We start from the raw sequence: 20,922 nt of genomic DNA on the forward strand, positions 1-20,922 counted from the left end.
AGAAATATGTACTGGTGACTTTCAGCTTTGAGCAGACTACACTAATAGACTTTAGCTTTTTCCTACTGTATTGGGGGGTGCTCAGCCTCCAGAGTCCACTGTATGTCCACTTACATCACAAACCCTGTAGATTTAGAGAAGTGGATTTTCTGAATCATATTTTATTGTCTCACTGGTAGATGGAAAAACACACCCCTATCAAAACAGTCACTTCCTTTATTAGAACAATGAATAAATGAATTCAAACTAAAAGGTTCTATTTGTCATAATAAAATATAAAAACATATAAATAATTAACTGGACGTAAACATAAATAACTAAATACATACATACATAAACAGATTAGTGTATGTTTCTAAAAAACCAGGCCATCACTGAGACATAATCCTATTGTCCATTTCTCATTCTGACTGAAGCATCCACTCAGGTGAAAGCAGCACTCACGTATCACGACATCTATAAATAGCCCCGGGTCTATTTATAGACTAGAAGCTAATGGATGGGTGGATGGCTGTAACTCCCCTTCAATGTCACAGAAGCCTAATGACATAACAAGAACAAACATGTCCCTGTTATTGTGTTATGTTGGCAATCAATGATAACATCTCTAAATTATATTTAGAGATGCTATTTGATTTTTGATGAATCTGCATGTTTCACGGATCCAAAGGAGAAGTTAAAATCTTTTTGCAGCGAGCTCAGACTGATGAGTCTGTTCTTTATCTTTATGAGCACTCACTCCCTCACTGCTGAACATATTCAACATATCAACCTAACCTAAGGAAGCAAGACAGTCTCATTCAGTATAATTCAGTATGTGGCTCTCTTTTCACGTTTGTGTGGGAGCATGTGTCCACACTCATGCATGCATGGATTTAAGTGTGTGTGTGTGTGTGTGTCTTACTAAATATAGCTTTGTTTCCTTGGTAACACCTGAGGAGCATTTTGTCAATGAAACTGTAATATTTCTAAACCCATTCATCAACTGCTCATCTGCATGTGCAAAGCTTCACGACAATTACGTTTCTCTTTTCTCACACACTTTCATACAAATCTGCACATGCACTGACAAACACGCACGCATGTTTCCCTCCACCTTCCAACATGCATTTGTGATCACATAAAGTCAGATCCATTATTTTAGCTTCTGCCTGCTGCTTTTGTGTGCAGATCAGCAGCTGAAAGGGAGCGATCAGCCAACCATAACAATCCATAATGGCTTTTCTGCCTCATCCACAAGTCTAGAAGCGTGCCTCCGGTCGGGGCTATCCCCATGTGCTCCCCCTCCCTGCCCCCCTGGCTTCAGCATATACCACCGGTGCTGGTGGATGGGTAGGGACAGCTTATGTTTGTGTATGGGGAATTCAGAACCACGGCTGTGACTGTAACAGCCACAGATCGTATTGAAAAGAAGTGGAGTCAGTCAGTGAAAACAGGGGCCCCTGAGCCTGTCTGATCATGCAGCAATAGGGGAACCAGGCTAAGGGCCGGTCTGTGTGGGTCTCTGTACACCTAAAAATGATAATTGGACGTCTGTAAACAGGTTTGCGTATGCAGACACCCGGTGTGGTTCAAATGAGTGGATACACTCCAATCCTGCTGGAGGACCTCTCTTGATACGCTGAGGTCCCCTCCTATCTATCCCCTTTCCACTCACCCCAACCGGTCAAGGCAGATGGCTGCCCCCCCTGCACTGCAAACCTGCATAAACCATTATCCGGGTTAAACAGGCAAGTGATTGCCTCAAATAGAAATAATCAAGTACAGTAAAGTAGTAGTAAATCTCTATATATCGAATTATGAAACAATTTCCTTCCTCTAAATACAATAACAACACATTTTCTTAACTTTTTTTTTTTTTAAACAAAATTCAAGTCTGGAAAATAAAAACACATTTTAACAATACTAACCAGCATCAGCACCAGCACCAGCAGCATATATTGTAATTGCATACAAAAGGAAACAGTGCAGTCTAACTGTGCTGCACAATAAAAGTCTAAAATGTGGAGTCGGAAAAATTGTGCCATGATCATAAATGTGTCACACTGCAAGCTCATTCTTCAGATTTTTAACCTTTCCTGGGAGCTCACTTCATTCAGCGTTACCTGCCTGATAAAGGTGAAAGTGATAGTGTAGTGGTAAGAACGCCGCCCTCCATGAAGGAGACTGGAGTTTGAGTCCTGGCTGTGGCCTACCTCCAGTAGGGATTCTTAGGTATGACCTCCTTACGCTTACCCTGCCTTTTCCTTGTACCTTGTAAGTCGCTTTGGATAAAAGCATCTGCTAAATTACTAAAGTGTTTTTTAAGCACTTCGGGTACTCCAGGTGGAGTGCGTATGTAAAGCCAAACAAGAGGCACATTGCTTGAGGCAGGTTGGTGAGTGCATCCATTACAAGTCTTCTCTCTAGGATGATTCCCAGTCTTGAGGGCAATGCTGTGCTAGCAGCTCTGTTGTCCTCATATCAGAGGATTCCCACTAGGATGTCCAAGGAGTTATATTTTATGTAATGATGTGTAAACTGGCCCTTTAGAGTTTTACATAATTTGCAGTTTAAAATGCAGTAATGTATTAACTCTTGGCAACATTGAAGGCACATAATCAGACATATCGAGTTGAAATCCACTTAAATTCAACAAAACATCCTCATAAATGCTTTTTCTCATCACCCAGTATCCCAAATATTTCAAAACATAGGAGGAGAATGGCGATATAAATTCTACCAATCAAACTATGAGAAAGGTTTCAACAGTTTCTAATCTGTAGCACTTGAATATAGAAAGAAACTCACCAATGTTACAAAGAAAAGTATCGATCAACTGTCGATGACAATGGTCCAAACTTGAAAAACAGAAAAATTCTAACTATGTCTTGCATTATGCACATTACTGCAGATAAGTCCCAGGCTGAAAATGTATTGGCCCAAGGAGAAGGAGTAAATTGCAGAAAAGACCTAATTTAGTGCAATTTTCTCAGTAACCTCCAACAAACAAGCCCACACTAGTTTTAAATCTTAAGCCAATCACAACCTGGAAAAGTGCTGCAGCACAGACAAAAGAGGTGTGTTCCTAGGTAAAACTTGATAGTTTAAGTTGGTTACACTTAAAAAAATAAAGTAATAAACTGAAACTTAACAGTCTTTTTTTTTACAGTAGCCTCAGTGTTTAAGCACCAGATGCTCTAAAATGAGTGCCTCCTTCTTTCTCTGCTCTTGGCTGACCACTCCTAAGGGAATAGCATCCATTTTAGGGAGGAAAAGAGCGTTGGAAATATGGTAAAATGATGGAGGAGGAGAAAAGGAGGACTGGAAGAAATAAGATTATGTGTTGTGGTGGGTGAGCTCGAGAACATTTCAGATGTCGAAAAAGTGAAAACAAGAGGAGAGGAGATGAGAGGAAGGGGGAAAGAGAGTAGACTGAGAAAAAGAGAGGGAAATAAAGTAGCCATCCGGTGATCATTTTACAGGCTGAGGGGAAGTGTTCCTGGAGAGGGGAAGGAGCCAGACAAATGACTGAGAGTGGGTGGCAACCCTGGCATATTACAGAGCTACTGGCCTTCATCAGTTCTACAGGTAGACAAGAGGAATCACAGACATGAGCAGCAATGTACAGGCAGAGAAACACAGTGAGAAAATGGTTTGTAGTTCGATTTTAAATTGGTCAACAAGTTATTATTTCAGGCTAAAACGAAGTGTTAAGAAAATATTTACAGCTACAGATTTCAAGAAGTGGAACAGCAGGAACCTATAGAGAAATATGTACTCACTCCTGTCTCAAATTATGTAGAAATGAAATGAAGAAAATGGAATAAATGATCCAAATTAAATGGAAAAACATATAATTGGTCCACAGCCTTCAGAGCAACATAAGAATCAAAACAGTTTCTAAACTTACACTACCATGGTTAAGGTTTGGTTAGGTTTAGGCACAAAAAACGACTCCGTCATCATGGTTACAATAATAACCATATGGTTAGGGCTGTGGTTAAAACAAGCCAGCGGTGACCAAAGGTCGGAACCGAGCTATTCTCTCCACTGTTGCAGTCCTACGTTTTGTTGACCCATCCGCTCCAACCACTTCTTGCGTGGACTTTGTGGCTCTGAAAGAACGTCACAGTACTTCCTCTTTTGCTGTTGACAGACAAAAGTTATAATTACGAGAAGGCTTTGTCACTTGAACATGCATAAAGGTTGTTGTGGGGATCTTGCTGAAATGACTGATGCTCTCATTTTTCTGTGGGGGGGACAGTCACACCAAGTGAATTGCATTTAATCTTCTAGCGTAGTTTTCTAAAGTACATCAGGCTGAAAGGGGAATGACTGAAGCACTGTATTTGCATTTTAAGACAATAAACTCATTTATTAAAATTACGTTAGTGAAACTGAAACATGTTTTATTCAAATTTCTGTCAGGGTTTTACATCCACACGTATTCGTTATGTGTAATAACTCTCCGTGTTAAATGAAGTTGATTCTGCTTTTATTTTAATTTTAAGTGTTTTGTCTGGGGGAAAAAAATCCTCCCTACCATATGTTCTTCTTTCTCCGTGATTACATATAGTTTCCGCTACCAGTTTCTCTAATAACTAAGCAACTCTGCCTTCCACATTATAAATGAATAGCCCCATGTGTTGACATGAAACATCGTGCGTGCGGTGCAGTTTGAACACAAGAGAAATCTGAGGGTTTGCTGGAGAATTGAATGTTGTAAAACAAAACAGTCCATGCAAACGTTACAGTAAGCAAAAAGGCAGATGGTGAGGCAAGGGGAGCAAGTTTACATATGCAGAGCAGAAACAATATGAGACAGATGGTCATTTGTTGACTAATCGCTCACAGAGCACCTTTTGCACATTTACACTCTGCTGAGACATGGCTGACTAAAGACTGAACTCTTTCCTCTGTCTGCATGAATGTGGCTCCCCACATCCCTTCTGTTTTTTTTTATATTCCATGTCACCACATGACCATATTTCTTCAGGCCATCATCAGTTTTTGTTTGCCCTCGAAGGCATTATAAATGTCAGACTCCTCTGAATGTAGTCAATATCTTATACAGCTCTCCCCAAAGTTCAAAATGGGATGACATTAAATGAGGTGTGATGATGATGAGAAAACTGAGCGCCAGGTGTCCCTGTCTCTCCTCTGTCTGCCCCCATTTAAAAGCAGACACAGTCACCTCTCATTCTCTTTCCCTCTCCCCCCACCTGGTCTACTTGGCAACCCTGTCGCACAGTCCTGGGAAGTGAGGGAGAGATGCTGGAGAGCATTTGGTTTCAATGCTAACAGATATCATAAAACTTCTGGTGAGAATCTAATAAGGGAAGTGTCCACTTCCTCATCCTCACCAAGGCAGACTGATGCAGGAAAGTATAAGGTATTATTATTTCCTTTGTACCTGTCTGTGTTTGTGGAAACCTTTGGGATAAGAATGAAGCTATGAAGGTTGTTAGTGCATAAAACGCCTTCAACCTTTCAATTAAACAAGGAAAAAAACAAAATGAGACTTACAAGCTGAACAAGTGTATTCATTTGTGTGTTTGTTTGCCTGTCAATGCTAGTTTGTATTTGTGTATGCATGTGTGTGTGTGTGTGTGTGTGTGTGTGTGTGTTCTGGGGTCCTGTAAAGCTCCTGGTATCCAGCAGAGGAATGCAGCAGTCTCTTGAAAAGTAGTTATCAGCTAATGAGAATTCCACTCAGAGCAGGAAGGAAGGGCTTAGAATGCGTGTCCCTCAGCGAATTGGGGCGAATGTTAATCACGATGCCTTTAAGTGCATGCACTCACACACACACACACACACACACACACATGCTTCCATGCATGCACTCGTAGGAGTCTACGCTGAGCAGAGAGCTACAGAGCCTGACACATGAATGAACAAGAGAGGAGGTGAGAGGGGGGTAGAGAGAGGGGATGTTTTCAAAAACTAGGCTTGGTGTTGTCTTCGTGGTTTGGAACTAATTGGTTTCAGATGAAAATCAGCAAGCACAAACTTGAGAAATGTCCGTTGCCTTGCACTGCATCTCCACAGAAACCCCTCCTCCTCTTTGTCTGTCCTTCGCTCGCTCCTTCTTTCCTGGCTTGTCGTCTTCTTGCCAACCGGATCAGTCACTTCATCCAACTAGTTCAGCACCAGGATTGCAAGTGTCATGAAGGTCAAAGCTCAAGACAGTTGCAATAAAGCAGAAGTCACAGAAATCAATCATTTGTCCCAATTTAACATGAAAACTGGGGTCCTCTGAGGTTTTTTGTTTCATCAGTAACCAATACGTTCTCCAGACAACATACTCACCACTTCACTATAAAAGAAGTTTGCATTTAATCCTCCTCTCTCCCTCAGTCGATCCTTCAATCCATCTCCCTCTTTCTCTCTCCGCCTGTCTCGCTTTCTCCCCGTTTTTCCGTGAAGGACACAAGGCCTCTGGAGATCCTGTCCCTCAGGAAGAAAGCAACCGTCCCCCTCCCTCCTTCTGTTTTTTCATAACCTATTATTTATGTCTGACAGACCTCCTCCAGACAAATGGCTGCCATATGGAGAAAGAAAGGCAGAGGAGAACGAGGAAAGAAAAAAAAATCTCTCTGCCTTGTGAGGTTTTCTTCAGTTTTGTGACGATGCTACGTGGGCTGTGTTACTATTTCCTGTTAGATGGCTTCAAGTCATGGATGGCAGCATGTATGTAGCTGTACTTCTGAGCTACCTAATGTCTCATCAATGATGATGGAGATATCAAACCATGACCACACACACACCTTTAGTGCTTTTCACAGCAAGGTATCAGCTCAACTCAATTGATTCTAGTAGCTTTTTTTGTTTTGTCACTGGGCAAATGTTGTGAATAGTACCTGGCAGCTCGTACTATTATTGGTATCATCTTCGTCAATGTGTTGATCACAGAGAAGCGTCACCAACACAAAGTGCTGTCTCATTGTCTGAACTCTAAAGTATTTCTCAACTTATCTCTTGATGTTTTCCGTCTCAGTGTTGTCGCCTTATTCTGACTAAAAGGAAAACAGCATCCATTGATCCTGTGTGTTCATGCTTCACATTCTGATGATCAAAGTGGAGCACCCCATTTTGATCCAGGTTAGTATCCCTGTATCGGTTTTGCTTGACACTGTCACGATGGCACTCAGCAGACCTCCCACAGAGACATCACAGGTGTAATCGTCACAGCCACCACTGAGGAACAGTCAAACCAACAAGTCTCAGCTTGACGCTAGTCCAAAACTGTAAAACCCCAATTCCAACATTTAAACATTTGATGTTTTCTAACTGTGAATAAAATATCCTTTTCTGTTGTGCTGTATTTCGAAGGAGCAGCTAGCCAGCTAATCCCAGATCCCTTTGACAACACCACCCCCTCCCTCAATCGCCCTTCCTTCCTTTTTGCCTTTCTTCGTGCATCTCTAGTGTAATAGCTCCCTTGTTCCTATTGGCAAAACAGCACCTTTGTGGCCTCTGTGCCTCTCCTTCTCCAGCTTTATTACTCCCCACCCTTATCTTGGACTGAAGCAACATTCAAAGCAGGAATAGGGAAATTGTAAACAGCAGGTTTTTGGGCCTTGAGGCTGAGGCGAGAGCTCAGAGTCCAGCAGAGCAGAGAAGTAGGCTTTTATTATTGGGGGATTAATAGCCAGGTCAGGGTAGTGTTGTCACTAGTATGACCAAACCACCTCTCCTAATCACCACCAGTACAATATGCAGTTACACACACCTACAAATTGCCTGTATAGAGCTTTAGGATACGTGCAGGTCCTAGAACAGAAATAAGATGTATGTGACGACCATGTGGGATGATTTATGTGTAAAATAGTATTGGTTGTTGCATTAGTCATGCAACATGGTTCAATAAGGAAGGTATAAGTTCTGTCTTTGTTGGATACTTTCAACAACAGCTTGCTAAAACCAACATAACATATGGTAAAATAATAATAATAACAAATACAAAACACATTCCAACAAGGCAAAGACTCAAAAGGGTTGGACTCCAAACAGATGGACATATGAATTAATGGAAGACACATATCTACTGAGCTCAAGGTCAAGAGAAGAAGGTTTAGATGTTTTGTGTCAGAGAAGTTAAATGTTGGCTGTGTGCTCCAGATGTGAAAAAACAGATTAAATACAAAACAATTTCAGCTTCTTATCCAGGAAAAACATCGGCTTGAGCTAAGCTTCTTAGAGTAGAATAAAACTATGTGTTCATATTAGACTTGTGTTTTAGTAAAGTAAAGACATTGTCACACAAATGTACCTGTTTTATCAAAACTTGACAAACACGCTACTTTGGGCTCAAACTATTAAATCCAGATGGTACAAATCATACAAAAATGAAAAGAAACAACGAGAAAATGATAATCAGCTTTCTAAATGTTTACAAAAGATTCACATGTAAGACGGTGTGTCGATGTATGTGAATATCTGAGCAAAGATGATATTAACGATTTTTGAAGGATTAAAAGCATTTGAGAAAGAAAATACAGCTTGACAGCTTTGATTGGCACCCACTAATTAAAACCACAGTAGGTGTTCGCCTTTGTGTTTAGAGTGAGGCTCACATTTTTACACTATAGCAGATAGTCATACAAAAGGGCAGTCCATCAGCACTGGCCATTATTCCAGTTTTAACCATCCATCAGTGCCTCGCTGTAAATCACAAAATGACATTTCCTGTATTCTGAAGAAATCCCCTGCATGTGGCTGGAAGGTGTGTGCCCTAAAAGCACACATGCAAACTGGTGAGATCGATCAAACGCAGCGGCTGGGCTCGATCGGGCACGGAGAGAATGACAACCTCATGCTGAAGATTTAGCGCCGAGCTGGAAATGCAAAGTGAGGCAGGTTAGCATCGCTCTTTGATGCAAGATATCAAATGGCTTTTGAGGGTTTTCCTCTCTTCGCCTTTTATGTCTCTCCCTCTTCCATCCTCTGTTTCTCTCTTGGTTTTGTATTGAACTTTCCATCCACGGCCTTTCTCTCCCGGTGTGTGTGCTTTGAACTCCTCAAACAATTCTTTTGAAGGGCAGAGTCATAAAACTTCCTTTTATGCAGGCCCAGTCTCTTTGATGGGGTTGTCACTTTGTACAATGCTACGCTCTGAACCCCAGAACTTCAGACAGGCATGACCACAGCCACACAGACGGATAGACGGACAGATAAGACCCCATGAATGACAGGGAGAGTCAAATTTGGTGCCCTTACTTTGTACTGGTAGTATTCACTGTATTGCAGTGAACTGTACCAGAGGTTTTTACATACAAACTGCAAACACATAACAATACTGATCATAATTTCCCTCTGAATACTATTTTTTTAAATATATTGTTTGGATGCTTGCAGAGATTGGACAGCTGGAACATTTCGTTTTCATGTTCGGTTGGTAAGTCCACAACAATTTCATGGACTTTCCAACCGAACACTGGGTTAAGTTAGAAAATGTGGCAGAGGAAAAGTCAGGAAATCAACGAACTTTTCTACAATTCATTCTGAAGGGCATGTTTGTACTAATTTTATGGCAATCTAGTAAATGCTAAAATCTGTCTGAGCTGGCAACTAACTGACGGATCAACATTAAAATGTCAAATAAATAATAAAAACTTACTGTGAAAGATATATGTATGATGTTTTTTGATGTGGCATGTAGTAGTAGCTAACAGACAGTCAAAATATACCAGAAAGTAGTGAAAGGATTGACATCAAAGGTAATATATAAAAAAATATAGTATCTCCCCAGAATTCACTCACAGCATGCTGTAATGACACGCACTGTTGAAATAAGCAGTACCTTAAATGCATGAATGGGGGGGTACACACAATTGGTGCAGCTGCACAATGATATGCATGAAGTGTGTGCAACAGGGTGCATGGAAACAAAGCTTTGGGCCACAGGTGGATATGTATCCTGTACAGATCCACCACAACCAACATCAGAGGTGACAAACACCATGAATCCCTATCGTGAGGTTTTAATAAACAGTTTTGTTATGGCACTGTGCTTTGTGGTTATTTATAATATTTTGTATCCCACAGACTGGGTTACCAGATTTTTTTTTATTTTTGAATGTAATACTAGGATCTAATTATTCTCTCATCTCCCAGCTTTGTACGGTAGATGTATTCTTTTTTCCATTTTCCTACTAGTTCCCAGTTGTCAAACTATGGCCATTACTGTCTGGGTTAGGTTTCCCATAAGCATCCCAAAACTGAGACAATCTTTGTTCCATTGTAAGCCGCGAGCGCTGAGAGGCTTTTGGGAAGCTGGAACCTGGCGGTTCCCAGGATCCCTTTCACCTGAGCTGGAGAACAACAAGGGGAAAAGCGAGCTACACAGACGGAGGCTGTTGGTGAGCAGGAAAAATGTGAATACAAACATGCATTCAGAGACACACATTCACACAGGAGAATATACATAAGTACATGCAAGAATTGTTTCTCCAACAGATATGCACAGTTATAACGAAACATGGTACAAACACACGTCATTAAAGACCAGCTTGTTTGGAGAACTTCTTGAAAACTTGGTGTTGTGTTTCCAAATGAAACATCCTCCCGAGCCTGTTCTCAGCACTGCTAGTTGACCATCGTTTTCATTTTTCCCAACTACAAAGGCTGAGATATTATTCAAATTAACTCTTCCTTTACCCTTGAAAGGGGGACAAACAAACAACTGTTGTAGAAAGACGTGAACTGTGATAACCAGATTTCAGATAGTCTCTTCTCTTCTTATGATTCATAATATTACTCATACATTTCCACTGATGAAAAGTGCCAGGAGTTGTTTGTATGAAGCACGGTTGAAGATGGTAGGTAACTCAAGCTGTCCAATTAAATTTGGTAGGTTGCTGGACATGGTTTCCCCATTTCTCATTTTGGCAGATTTGACCACCTAACAGCACTTGAACCAAAGAATACTGAACATTGTAATTGATCCCTTATAAAATCTCAGTTAATCTAACGTAACTGGAAATGCACTAATTGTTATTAAGTAGTGATTAATGCATATTTACAGTTTGCTTTAATGCATTTAGAATTATGAAATATTCAATTTAAGGGGTTTAAACATACATTCGCCATCAGTTTTATGAAATGCATTTAGATCCTCTCTCGTGCTTAAATTCAAATCATCACAACAGCTCGCTAATTGTTTTAACATGGACACTGAACATCTGTTGTATTACTTTTAACACCCACTAGCTAGTTACGATTTTCTGCATAATTTATGCCTATAGGTGGAGGAAATTAATGTATAACATATTATGTATACTTCCTCGATTGGTTGACACGTTTAGTGTTAACCTTTGCAGCTGTGAATACCACAGATGATGATGCATTTCTGAAACAGCAAAACTCTGAGGTTTAAGCCACGTGATATGTCAAGGTGAGTGTTCAAAAAGTATTGCTTTGCTATGAAAGTAAAAGAAAATGGCTTCAGAACTGGTTCTAATCTTATGCCAGGAAACCAAACTTTAATAAAAAAAACAGAAAGCTTGTGTGACAGGACCCTGCTAACTTCTGAAATATCCATCACCCTTCACTTTCAGAGTTCAGCGGAAGTTCTCTCAGGGTTGAGTATGTGAAACAGATTTCTAAGACAAGATCTCTACACAAACATCATAATGCCTCTGTTAAACTAGTTTGATCATCAACCTGTTTTCTTGCCGAGCATGTCTTCCGCTCTTTGGTCTGTGAAGTGTGGGTTTGTGTGCGTGAGTATCTCTTCAGTGAGCAGGTCTGAGAGGATATAAATCACCGCGTCAAAAACGAGCGCTGTGAAAACATCCTGAGCGCATACTGAGACCCCCATGCACACTCGTATGCACAGCTACACGCACGCACCAACACTAGAGCGGCCCATCTCAGATGAGTAGTTATTCAGCTGGAGGAGTGGAGTCAGGGAAAGTACAGTAGGTTCTTCTTTTCATTATCTATCGGAACAAACACTGATAAAAGTTTTCAACAAGTACATTTATGCATCACAGGCTTTTTTGTATAGAAGAATGAGTCAAATTGCACTTTTTAATCTGACAAAAAGTACATTGGAAAGCCACAATGTGATGACTTGGAGATAGCATTTGAATTTTGTCATAGACATGCTGACACCATTTCATCAGCATATCTGGTCACAGAGTGTATCAGTGTTTTGTTTCCACTCTCCTCACCTCGGAAACTTATTTTTTGGTTTCCTGTTTCAGCCTCACATGGCTGTAAGAGCTAAATATAACACAGAGGCACTTGTGCTAAGGAGGTTTTGAAATCATGCAGATGAGCACTTTGCAGAGATGTGGGCTGTAAAAATGCATACGTCTCAGTTATTGTAAGACGGCTCACAGCCAGGATGGTGAGCAGTATATTCAGAACATTTTATTTGAAGAAGCCATGTGATTCACTGGACTGAAGGCTCAGGAGTTTTGAACCTTAATATTAAGTTTCTCATCCAGATCATTATAGACCTGTAATTTGAGTTATGATGGGTTAGGAAAGATCCTAGGCCATATAATATAACAAACACATGGCAGATGGTAGAAGGTCAAATAAATCCCAGGTTATACATTTAAACAGCAGCATAACCCATATGGGTTTCAAAACTGCTCTTATTATAAGTAATAAATCCAAGTTATATATTGTCACGTAGCTGTCATCATGAAATTAAAAAAATAATTTGATGGCTGTCAGTGACCAATCAAGTCCTGGGTCAGTGGGTCACACAGCAACAGGCTGCAAAGGTCACAGCAGACAAGAGAAAGAGAAGTTATAAAACAGGAGGGCAAAGACAAATGCTTATCGCTTGAGCGCCCTCATGTCGGCAGCACCATCTCCAACTGTCACCACCTAGAGTGACACACATCAGGGTTGAGGGGTCAGCAGGGGTGAGGAAGTGTGATGTATGTGTGTGATCCGTACACTTCCTTGGAGAGGAACAATAAAAGCAGTTAATAGACAGAACAGGTTCTGAGCCTGTTTGTACAAACACAAAAACGTGTCTCATCACTCTCAGTGTTTAACAAGTCGACATGTTAGAATAATGTAGAGATCACTAACACTCAGCAAAATTCCTACTTCAAAATATTCATTTTGATGGTGTCAACCAGTGTTTTCTTATGCAACAGAATCATGTGCACAGTCAGGCTTGTGTCACCCATTCAGAGGAAATAATGAAAGGACACTTGGTCACGTTTTATGTGAATGAGACAGGTGGAGGACAGGAAGGAAGCCAGCTAGTGTTTGTGATTATTTGTCACTGTATGCATTTGTACACATGTGCAATCATTGGATATATGTAAGAAGTGGAGATGAAGGTGAATGGTGTATGTTCAGAGTACGTGCAACAGTGTGTGAGAGACAGAACAGAGGATCGGTAGGGCAAGGCAGTGGCTGGGTGGTATGACCATTAGCAGAGGGGAGGCTACTGTTGTTTGGGTGGGATCTTCAGAGGAGATTGGAGGTGAAGTGAGGGTGTGACACACGGATAGAGACAACTAGCAGGGGGTGGTAGGAGGTGGCAGGGAGATAATCGTTGTGGCAGGATGCGGGTGTGCTCCATTGATGAGGGTGTGAATGTGTGTGTGTGTATCAGCAGAGGCTAGGTCTCCATGTTATTTCAGGTGTCCATACACCCCCCCTCCAGCCAACCATCAGGCCCTGGAGGAAGGACTGCCAGCTCATTAGCCTGATCAAAGACTCCACTTGCCCTTCTGGTTTAACACACACACACACACACACACACACACACACACACACACAGTGTTTAATCCCACATTCACACCTATGGGTAATTTATATGAACCTAATTGAACTGAGGGAGGAAGCTGGAGAACCCACGCAGACACGAAGAGAAAAAACATTAAAACATATACAGATACACTGAACAATAACTTTTTCTCTTTTATAAATTCAGATGTGCTTGTCCTGTTTTTGCTAGAGATGGAGTTCTGGGTTGATTTACTGGATTCCCAGATGTTTTGCTAACATTACAATCTGCTCTGATGCAGTAAAATAGTCTTTGTATACAGAAGCTGGCAGTCAGGATGTGATCATTAACACTGACTCAGCTCCTGAAGCTGAAATGATTCATTTGATTGAAAACAGTATTGTATAAAAATAGACCTAATAGTGAAAACCAACTTTTTCTTCTCGTTTCATATTGAATCTGATCCTGATTCATATCCTGTATTGACGGGGTCTGTGTTTAGAATTTGACCACCTCATCATCTATCATAACAAAAGAGCCTCAGTGAGTCAAAGCATCCCTCTCAGCTCAGGAGGAGATCGTGTTATATTAATCAGAGCCGTGTGAAGCACACTCACTAAACTCACATCTGGACACAAATACACTAATAAAGGTTCTAACTGATTTACAAATCCTAAACTATTCTGAGCCTTGACAGCTAAAAAATAAGTTTTTAAAATTGTAATCATACTATTTGTATGAGTTAAAGGGGACATGTGTTTAGTTTTTGTAGATTCAGTTTCAAAAGGCAAATTACAATGTGTTAAATAAGACAAAACACACATGTCAATTAAAGGTTCTTGTTTGTTATCTCAGTAGTGGATTTGTGATGACATGAACAACTTTTTCCTATAACAAAGACGACAAAGTAACGGAACCTTCACAAGGTTTTGTTCATGAATAAAGGGCTGACTAAAATAGAATTTAAAAATAAAACCGACCCACTAAAAATAAAAAAGATGAGTCTAACTAAAAATAACATTGAAGTGGGTTTATGGTGGGATGTTTGAAATGAAAAGTCATTCATGAACTTTACTTCCTCAGGACCTTAAAGAAGCTGCTGGAGGATCAATTTACAGGTCCACAAAATGAAACAGATCCTCTCCGTGTCCACCAGAAGCTGGCGTTTCACGTCCTCTATCGTCTTTTCCGTTCTCTGCTCCTCGTTTCCACCACTCATTTCTTCCCTCGATTATTTTATATCCCCGTCATTTCCTGCTCTCATCTCCTTCCTCCCTTCCTTTGATTTCCTCACCCCTCTCATCTACTGTCTCCTGTCCTCTCATTTTGTCCTCCTCTCCTCTTCTCTTGTCCCCCTGTTGGTCCTCCAAAGACTTAATTTAAGCTTGTCATCAGACCGTCTGTGAGCTGAAGCTGGATACTTCTGATGCTGAAACCATCATGACTCTTAGTGTGCCGGCAAGGTCTCGATTTGCACCTGATCACATGAAAAAGTCTCATCATTTAAGTTGTTGAAGAAAGAATAAAATCTGTAAAAAGCAAAGAAAAGTAGACTGAAATATATTTTCACAGACAGAAACATATGGAGGATATGATGTTGACTTCTCCAATGTGTTAAATGTGTGTCTTTTTAATGCAATTTTTAAAAAAAGAAAAGAAATAAGACAAGTTCAAAGGTGTCACTTACATTCTGATTGCATGATTCAGATACAGAGTGTATAAGCCAACACAGTGTTCACTGGTCAAAGTGTGTTTTTCCATGTGAGACCAACGAGACTAAAACTGACAGCTGGAGAAACACATTTGCTGTATGTGTACAAAAACACACAGTGGCCCTGAAATCTCTCTGCTAAAATGTAATAACTCGGAAGAGTTATCCATGGTCGTTAGGACGGGGTAAATGAGAAACACAGCATTAGCAAAAAGCCGCCAGACTGCGTTTGCATGTATAGGATCAGCCAGTGCAACACCCTGCAGGATGACATGACGTTGCATTGCAGCAAAAGCTAAACCCTTTTTATATTTAACTTTATTTATTAAGTTAGTTATTTGCTTTACATTGTGTTTCTCTAAGTGATAGTGCCTTCACAGATGTCTCATTTAGTGATAACTAGTTGTAATGACATGATTTATAATAATAATAAAACAAAATGTTACATGTGGAGGAGGCTGTTGGAAAATAGTAGTGTGTATTCTAATGAAATTTATTTTTTAAATGTTAAGTAGGTGTGAGATAACGGTGGCTTTTCTTATTAATGTGGCAACATTAACATGTTAAAAGTGGCTGCACAGAGGTTGGAAGAAGAAGAAGAAGAAGAAGAAGAACAAAGTGATGCAGGAAGCTCCAAGTTTAAACTCTTTCAAGTGAGACTTTGAAGAACATTAAACTTAAAATATATATATTTTTGTGTTGCCATTACTAGAATCACAATAAAAAGTTAAAAATAAGATGAAAGCCTTTGTATTGAGAACAATTGAATGATAATAAACCCTAAAAGAACAAGCAGTCCTACTGTTCTCACTGTCTCAAGAATCTAAACTAATAAGAAATTAACTAACGACAGAAATGTCAAATGTTTATTGATGTGGCTTCTCTTATTTTAACCCTTAAAATAAAACAGATGATTCAGAGTTAATTGGCCTTTAACCCAACACAGGATGTCTCACTGTGTTTGAGATTAAGCTGTGTTAAACTTTCAGTCCTTCTCCGTGGGGTGTTTATTTTTTCTGCATGTTCTGTGGTCACATAATATCTGAAGTGACACGACACTAAAACACCTACAGCATCTACAACCTCCAGAAGAATTTATTCATAACAGTCAGATAGAAACTGTTTGAATGGAACAACACGGGTTTATCTTTCAGTCGACAAAGTGGGACAAATAGATTTTAGCATTAAGGCTTTCTGTTCTGTTCACTTCAAAAAGTAAAAATAAAAGCTTAGTTCTGACTTCATGGCTCTCATCTAAGCTGGAAGAACCCTGCTGGGCGAAGGGAAGAAAGGACAGCGCCAGTGGAAGTTGACCTTTGACCTTTCTTCAGAGGAGTGACAGGACCCCGACAGCTCTCCGACCTCCAGGGACCAACCAATCACTGAAGCGTGACCTGCCATCAGGGGCATACCTACAAAGACCTTCGTTTCTCCTCGCCACCTCTCACATTCTGGGCATTCCAAGTGTAGCTGTGCGCACATATCACCCACAGCCCCAGGGATGGATGCACATTCACACATGCACATACATGCACATATCTCACACAGATTCAGCTCCTGAACAGTAACTAAGTACGGCTATTGAAGTATTGTACCGCCATGCACGTTGTACTAGCATTTCCATTTTGATACCACATTACTCTTACCCATTTTAGAGGTAAATATTATTCCTCAGTGTTATTTAACAGCTACAGTTACTGTACAAATGATTATTTTACTAATAAAATGCGCAGTTGGGGTGTAAACGGTCTGCAGCAATATGTGTGTGGTCATTGGGGAGGATGTGCTGTATAGTACAAAAGTTCAGCACCACGTGTGGATGGGGGTAACATCTTTGGAGTGACATCCCCCCCTTCAGCCATCGTAATGACGAAATCATTAGAGAAATATGAATCACCTCACCTGTCATAGGTGTTAATGTGGTGTCTGATGTAGGTTCATACATGCAACATCCAGCTCACACATGTTGATTTCATTTCTACACTATTACTACTCAGTCACTGTGACATGGATCATTAGCATTTTGTCTAAATTTGAAAGTCAAAACTCTCCCACTGTCTGTCTGTCTGCTTAGTTTGGCACATTCTGGACTTTTAATATGAGAGATGTGTGTGTTTTGCGGCTGCCTGGTTAAAAGCATCATCTCATATTGGCTGTTCTTCGCTATTTATGTATTTCTACATATGACTGCTTGCGTATATTTGGGACAAAGTTACCAAGGATAGACTGACTCTGTGTGTGTTAGTACAGTAATGTGCTTTTTATTTACCCTCCTTGTGTGGTTTAGTCCACGTCCCATCCTGTGGTGCTGGCTAACAGCACACTTAACACACACATGCCACTCATACACACATATGTATACACACACCAATCATATGCACATTATCCTCATACACGCAAACGCGACACTGACCCAGACAGAACCAGACCAGTCTACACACTAATTACATGTCTGAAATTAGACATAATATCAGTCGGCCGGTTGAGTATGGAAACAGTGATGATGGGCCAAGTTAGGGTGTGTGTGTTAGTGCTGATGTGTGACACATGTACTGTGTCTTCATGAGTGATTCTGAATGTCTTTCTGTACGTTCACATTTATGTTGTGGTGTATCAGAGGTCAAATGTGAGAACATCAGGGTCAGATAACAGGAGAAGGGGAAATGCAACATTTAACAATATGAACTGTCCTGATTGAGATCACGTCTTTTCTTCAACACTATCGGAGACATGACAGAGGGTCTCCAAACGGGTTTCAATGACACTTCTTCCAAAAGTTTTTTTCCAGTATTTCGCACAGTGTAGTTTCCATAGTGAAGAGCATCTAGAAGGGGTGGGCACACATTCCTGCAGCAACAACACTACCAAGACCAGATCAAGACCAATTACACTGTCACATAAAACACTGTATTCAAACCAAACAAAATACAACCACGCATGTACAGAACACAATAAGGAGAGTTATGACCTATGACCACTCACATAGGTAGGATACAGTTGCTAAAGAGCTACTGAGAGGAAGACCAGCTGCAGACTCCACTAACATTAGTCTCTCACAGCTTTGTCTAGCTGCTACTACATACACTTGCAGGCTAGCAATTCAGCTGAATATCCGTGACAAACAACGTAACTGCTACAGACCTGCTGAGCACATACAGAGCACTTGCTTCTTCCTGTTGGTCTAATATGTGCACTGAAAGCATCTTAGTAAAGTGCTCTCTGCCATCTATCTCTCGAGCGCTCCTTGTGCCAATTAGCTATGATTACTCTGCCCCATTTCCGTTTATAGAGCGCAGACTGTACACGACCACCTGAGGTACTTTGAGAACAAACACTAAATGGACAACTGGACAATTTGCTGAATCTAAAAAATGTGTGATGAAGGACTTCGCCTGTAACCCCTTCAAATGTCTAGATCTGCTGAATCCTACGATTCCCTGCAACCACACGAACTAAAAATGTATCACGGTGCTTTAATGAGATGGTTTTATTGATCCCTACGGGAAATTCTTTCTCCAAACTCAGGAAGTTAAGAGGTCAGGGTCAGTAACGGAGCAGCACCCCTGCAGCTGAAATAGATTCGAGACCATTTCAGCACGGCAGATGCTTGGCAACATGGAGCCCGACTCAGGGTCATCCTGTGAAAATATAGTCTAACTGACCTCGAGGTCAGAGGTTTCCAAACGAGGAAACCTCGAAGTATAGATTTCTTCCTACTAATCAACAGTAATCATTTTAGCAGGCGTCTTCATAATGCAGTAATAGCATAAACTACTTGATGTTGTCTCAGGACCGATCCCAAACCAGGTGAAGCCACATTTCCTGGGATACTTGCCCAGAAAACACACACATACACAGCATCCTGTGGGCTCACTGCTGACCTGCAAAGTCTGGGGAATCACGGCAATTTCTCACAATGGGTGTGACTATCTGAAGCCACAAAACCCATTTCCTCCTGCATACCCAAGTGAAATTATCAGCCATGATTTTAACTTTCAAAATGTCAAGTTCTCATGCGTGAAATAAAGCTGTGTAGGACCGGCTGATGAAACAAATAATATAAAGTCTAAATAATTATTCAAAGGAAGCTAAAAAACAATTTTGTTCATTGTTCAAACTAATGTTTTCTTTATTGTCTTTTGAAAGTATCTAAAGAGAGATGAGTAGTATGTTAAGAAGCTGAGAAGAATGTTATTTATTCCATAAATAAGTATTGATTTAAATTAATATATCCTCTAGCATCCTGTTACAAAACAACCTGTTGTAATATTCCTACAGCAGCACAGCCAGCGTAGCTGATTTCTTCTTTTTCAGCTGGAACGTTTGGACTTTTCTCTGGTGGCTCTAAGTGAATTAACTCAAATGTGTGCTTTTATGGTGCAACGAGGGCAGGCCAAAGTCATCAAACTCTTTATATTGATGGATGTGGACACACAGACTCGCACAACCACATGTACGCGTGCCCCCGCCCCTCTTCCTACCTCTCTTACCACACACCTTTCCTGACTCCAAAGCACACAAACACACCTCCTCTTCAGGCAGGCAGCGAGGAAGGAAGTCAATATTTGAGGAGTTGAAGCTACCTGGCCTCATGATCAAGATACGCCTCTTACTGTAGACAAACTATAGAGTTTTCTACAATGCAGCTCTCAGCTTGGTCAGCTTGAATGTTCCTGCAGCGTCTAACACGTCATTACTTTCCCTAAATCTGTTACTGTTGGCCCTGAGCCTAAACTCTTTTTAAAAATCCACCCTTGTGGCAACACTTGACAAAACACACGTGTTGGAGATGTGCTGCAGTGGTTCACAGCCCCATGAGCTCAACCCCACCCACCCCCACCTCCTCATCAACACCACCTATTATGTTCCAAATATGATCTCATGAACTGATCCGACAGAACCTTGAGGTATGAAAGCTGCTTCATTCTTTTTATGACATTAACTATTTCACCTGATCATCTATTAGGCTACTGATACCGTTTCCCTGCACTTCCTTCTGTTTGGCCTACTATACTTTAAATAGGTGTTGAAATGTGAAGTGTGTAAATCTGTCCACTGCATTGTTCTAAATATTCCTCAGTAGAATAGAAACAGTGGTGAACATGCATGTACACAATGGTCATCCTCTGCATTTTACAGCTGAGGGGATTTAACTATTGAGTGTATCAGCTGCTCTGTTTTAACAGCAGCTGGTTAAATTCTCTGTATGACAAACACACTGATCATCTATAACCCTGTGGGCGTCCTAGGTGAAAATTCCTTCTACTGCATCTTTGCGTCAACATCCTTTTGTAATTTGACTAACAAACATTCAGCTCCACAACCGGCTGAACATCAACACCAAACAGACTCCACGTGATATGTAGAAATTGTCGCCCTTCTCAATGCACCAAAGCGTCCGACACTCAAAGTTAGAAGGCAGAAAATGATTGCTCTGTGTTCCTTAATAGCACAAATATTTACAGGAAGTGTGCAAAGAAGATTTGCCAACTCAGGGATAAAATAGAGAGAGATACATGTTTAT

The sequence above is a fragment of the Anabas testudineus genome, chromosome 14, assembly GCF_900324465.2.
Source record: "Anabas testudineus chromosome 14, fAnaTes1.2, whole genome shotgun sequence".
In the NCBI taxonomy this organism is placed as follows: Eukaryota; Metazoa; Chordata; class Actinopteri; order Anabantiformes; family Anabantidae; genus Anabas; species Anabas testudineus.